This window comes from Nelumbo nucifera, chromosome 3, assembly GCF_055504915.1.
Source record: "Nelumbo nucifera cultivar China Antique chromosome 3, China Antique-T2T, whole genome shotgun sequence".
Lineage (NCBI taxonomy): Eukaryota > Viridiplantae > Streptophyta > Magnoliopsida > Proteales > Nelumbonaceae > Nelumbo > Nelumbo nucifera.
Window position 1 is genome coordinate 40,159,586 of NC_142651.1, and position 5,342 is coordinate 40,164,927.

Below are 5,342 nucleotides of genomic sequence, written 5' to 3' on the forward strand. Positions count from 1 at the left end.
AAACTGTTTAATAATGTGACCAGGCTTAGTTGGTGCCATCTTATTGGGCCAGCAAAGGGTTCTCTCCCAACTGATCCACAGGCCTTGAAGGGTTACACCACGTTAATTTATCAGGTCTGAGGGTAGAACCGTAAAAGAAAAATTTCAACGTTAAAGTTGACAGTTGATAGTGTATTGTTTATTTAATTTATGATTTATTATGAATTCAACTATGTGTTGGATTCGGAAATACATAATACTGCAAAAACTTATAACCAATCAATCAGCATCAGCAATACAGGTGGATTTTCACTAAAACACATGGAGTTGTGATTCGTCAAAACATTTTCGTAATCATATATTTTTTATTTAGGGTAAATTTTTTAAACTATCTTTATGGTTTAGTTAAATGATTAAATGTATACTTATTGTTTGAAAATTTACTGATACTACTCTTATTGTTTCTGACAATTGTCTAAACATTACCAGAATTGTTAAATATGGATAGAAAATATAAAATGACCATTTTACTCTTAGACTCAAACACTCGACCGATCTATCCCTCGTTTTAAGTTTTAACTCAAAATATTCGACCTCTCTCTCTCTTTCTTCCGAACCCCGATGAGAGCGATCAAATGTTTTTGTCTAAACCTGAGTGAAGAACGAATACCATTGGCTATGTGGGTTACCACTGCAACTCCTGACGGTGCAATGGCATTTTTGTCCGAGAGAACTCAGTTGAACCATGGAGAATTAATTTGAACCTGAGTGGAGAACAAATACCATCGGGTGAGTGGGTTACCGCGAACCGGATTCCTCTTTTGGTTTTGCTTCCACCAAGAATCTCCAATAACTCTTACCTGGGAATCTACGATTTCGGCAAATTTAAGTAATTTATTAGTTGATGATCGAGGATCTGGAGAAAGCAATGATGACCAACAATGGGGATTCATTTCGATTGTTTCTTGTTTCTACTCCCTCTAGTGGTGGAAAAACGAAGGAAGTGAAAGAGGAGGGGAGAGAGAAGGAGAGAGATAGTGTCTGAAAATGGCACAGAGTGGTGGTGTTGGGAGTGGTGGAAGGAGAAGTACCAAATCCGCCGTTGCAAGTTGCAGCGGCGGTGGCAGAACGGAGTAAGTGAAAGAGGAGGGGAGAGAGAAAGAGAGAGAAGGAGAGGGAGATAATGTCCGAAAATGGCACAGAGTGGTGGTGTTGGGAGCGGTGGAAGGAGAAGTACCAAATCGGCTGTTGTAAGTGGCATAACAGAGTAAGTGAAAGAGGAGGGGAGAGAGAAGGAAAGAGCGAGAGAGAGAGAGAGAGAGAGAGAGAAGGAGAGGGAGATAATGTCCAAAAACGGTGCGGAGTGGTGGTGTTGGGAGCGGTGGAAGGAGAAGTACCAAATCGGCTGCTGTAAGTGGCAGAACGGAGTAAGTGAAAGAGGAGGGGAGAGAGAAAGAGAGAGAAGGAAAGAGAGAGAGAGAGAGAGAGATAATGTCTAAAAACAGTGCGGAGTGATGGTGTTGGAAGCGGTGGAAAGAGAAGTACCAAATCCACCGCTGCAACTTGCAGCAATGATGGCAGAATGGAGGAAGTGAAAGAAGAGGGGAGAAAGAAAGAGAGAGAAGGAGAGAGAGAGAGAGAGAGATAATGTTTGAAAATGGTGTGGAGTGGTGGTGTTGGAAGCGGTGGAAGGAGAAGTACCAAATTCACCGCTGCAACTTGCAGCAATGATGGCAGAATGGAGGAAGTGAAAGAGGAGGGGAGAGAGAAAGAGAGAGAGAAGGAGAGAGAGATAATGTTTGAAAATGGCGTGGAGTGGTGGTGTAGGAAGCGGTGGAAGGAGAAGTACCAAATCCACTGCTACAAGTTGTAGCGGCGGTGGCAGAATGGAGGAAGTGAAAGAAGAGGGGAGAGAGAGAGAGAGAGAGAGAGAAGGAGAGAGAGAGAGAGAGAGAGAGAGAGAACGTTTGCCCTCTGTTGAAGATGACTTGTCTTCAACACTTGTTTGCTCTTTGTCAAAGATGACTCGTCTTCGACACTCGTTTGCTTTCTATCAAAGATGACTCATCTTGCCCCTGTTCCCCCCTCCCCCTGAAGAAATTTTCTTCGGACGAGGCATGGATTCAATGCCAGAAAAGTGCTTGAAAGCAAATCAAGTTCGACTTTGTCTTTCTTGTATCCTCTTGTTGCCAGTGAGAATGAGATTGAAAACATTGCCACTGTTGGAGTTGCAGTGGCGACTATAGATGAAAAAAATAAAAAAAATAAAAAAAAATAAAAACTAAGAGGGGGAGAGGAGGCTGTCAGAAGATTAAAGACTTAAAAAATAAAAAGAAGAGAATGGAAATGGGCCAAAACAAATATTGCCAGGAACTCAATCGTTCTCACCATCAACCATTAAAATCCAGATTTGCTACTCTGGTTTGAGGAGGAAGGTGTTGCCGGTCAGAGGAAGGAGACGAGGGAGGGGGTAATATTGGGTTTTAAAAGAATTTTAAATGTCACATGGTCTCATATGTATTCTGGTTTTGATAGAATATTAACGGATGCTAATGGTAAGGGTAGAGTTAGTTAATTGTCAAAAACAATAGGGGTAGAGCTAGTGAATTTTTAAACAGTAAGAGTACACTTAGTCAAATAGATAAACCATAAGGGTAGTTTAAGAAATTTATCCTTATATCTTTACGGACATAGGCATGAGAGGGTAAAGGTAGTCCTTGAAATTAAAAAAGAAGAGGGGAGAGAGAAAGAGAGAAAAGGAGAGAGAGAGAGAGAGAGAGAGAGAGAGAGAGAGAGAGAGAACGTTTGCCCTCTGTTGAAGATGACTTGTCTTCAACACTTGTTTGCTCTTTGTCAAAGATGACTCGTCTTCGACACTCGTTTGCTTTCTATCAAAGATGACTCATCTTGCCCCTGTTCCCCCCTCCCCCTGAAGAAATTTTCTTCGGACAAGGCATGGATTCAGTGCCAGAAAAGTGCTTGAAAGCAAATCAAGTTCGACTTTGTCTTTCTTGTATCCTCCTGTTGCCAGTGAGAATGAGATTGAAAACACTGCCACTGTTGGAGTTGCAGTGGCGACTATAGATGAAAAAAATAAAAAAATAAAAACTAAGAGGGGGAGAGGAGGCTGTCGGAAGATTAAAGACTTAAAAAATAAAAAGAAGAGAATGGAAATGGGCCAAAACAAATATTGCCTGGAACTCAATCGTTCTCACCATCAACCATTAAAATCCAGATTTGCTACTCTGGTTTGAGGAGGAAGGTGTTGCCGGTCAGAGGAAGGAGACGAGGGAGGGGTAATATTGGGTTTTAAAAGAATTTTAAATGTCACATGGTCTCACACGTATTCTGGTTTTGATAGAATATTAATAGATGTTAATGATAAGGGTAGAGTTAGTTAATTGTCAAAAACAATAGGGGTAGAGCTAGTCAATTTTTAAACAGTAAGAGTACACTTAGTCAAATAGATAAACCATAAAGATAGTTTAAGAAATTTATCCTTATATCTTTCCGGACATAGGCATGAGAGGGTAAAGGTAGTCCCTGGAATTAAAAAAGAAAACAGTACATGCAAGACATTGTGGAATCCATTGAAGAAGCTAGGCAGGTAGATCAAGAACTAGGAAAGACTATCTTCACGAGATTTCATTTACCAACTCAGCTCTTACAACAGTTTTCTTCTTATAACATGAGCATCCAATCAAAGACGCCTTAGGTCTAAGTCCAAATAAAGAATAATAAGCCTAGTAATAATCCTCGTGGTCTAAAGATTATGATAAAAGTGAAAATCCCAAGCAACATCTGAACTCAGATAGAGAAGCAAGATTTGAGTATGAAGTTAGACTTCGTCCTTGCTTAACCATCAATTATCATCTACTGCTGCAAAAAGACCCAGTCTCAGTCTCCCAGTGTACTAAAAAAATACGGAAAACCCCTCAACCACATAACACATGAGGCCCAACATCATCTATCTATAATAAGAAAAGACTATATACTGTAGTATACATCATAATAAATGGTAGGTGTAATAGATAAGCTCATGCAATATTCGCCCATAGATCATGATCAAGTTGTGCCCTCGTGTTTAGAGCAAGGCCATTGGTTTCCGGGTCGATGATTTGACCATTTGGTTCAAATAGAATTAATAGTTCGATCACTCAAATTAATGGGTCATTGATTAATTTAATAGTTTTTGATCAAATATTAGATTTAGAATAAAATAAAATCAATTACTTAAATGGTTTTTACTTTTTAGGCTGAATGATTCGAAAACACTGGTTTAAAGGATAAACATGAAATAACAATTTATGTGGCGTAACCCTGGCGATGGAGTGACGCAGGGGGAAAGAGTGGCAGAGAATTCTCATAAACAATTTCGCTTTCAGAGATGGGAGAGTGATGGAGAAAGAGAGAGATGCTGCCTTCATCTCGACAAACTCCTACTGTAGGTGAAAATTTGATATTATAATTTATAGGTGATGATATGCATAAAAAACTAGAAAGAGATGGAACGTTGGATCACAATCTACTTTTTCCTGCACCAATGCCCAATGACCTATTTTGGTTAACCTGTCCCCAGCAAATCAGCAACATATATTTATTGGCAAAATTTTTTGCACCGTTTGCGTTACATAGATGATACAATTTTAAGTTTGGACTGTCAATGGTATACGAAAATTCAATTTTAAGTTTGAGATTCGATATAATCAAATTGAATTTGCATAATTTGAATATCTAATCGGTTGAATTCGAATATCTTATTCATAATGAATAGCTAATTGGATTTGAATTTGGATATAATCTGATTTGGTTCGATAAATATCTGAATTCGACTGATTATTTAATTCTTATATATAAAATATTTAAACGTTTTATATATAATGATTAAATTATATAAATAATTTATATACTTATATACTTTATATAAATAAAATATTCATTTTATATATTTATTAATTACCTAAATTAATTAATTAGTTGAATCGAATTTAATTTTTGAATATTTAATCGAACTCGAATTCAAATATTAATTTTTAATATCTATCGGATATCGAATTGAATTCGAATATCAAATTTTCTAATTGGATTCGAATTTGGGCATTGCTTGACTCGATTCGAATTTGACCCATTTACACCCCTAAAAACAGTAAGCTTGTAAGTTGGATACCCAAATTTTAGGATTTTATATTTTATTGAGTTGGTTTTTAAGGCTGAGCCTATTCAAATTTTGGCAAAATTTATACTACCCAAGTTGCATATTTATACTACTATAAAAAGTATGAATGGCCTAACATTGTTTCTATAACTTTCATATAATGTAAAGTACCCTCCTATTTTCCTGTTAACTACACTTAAAAAAGGGT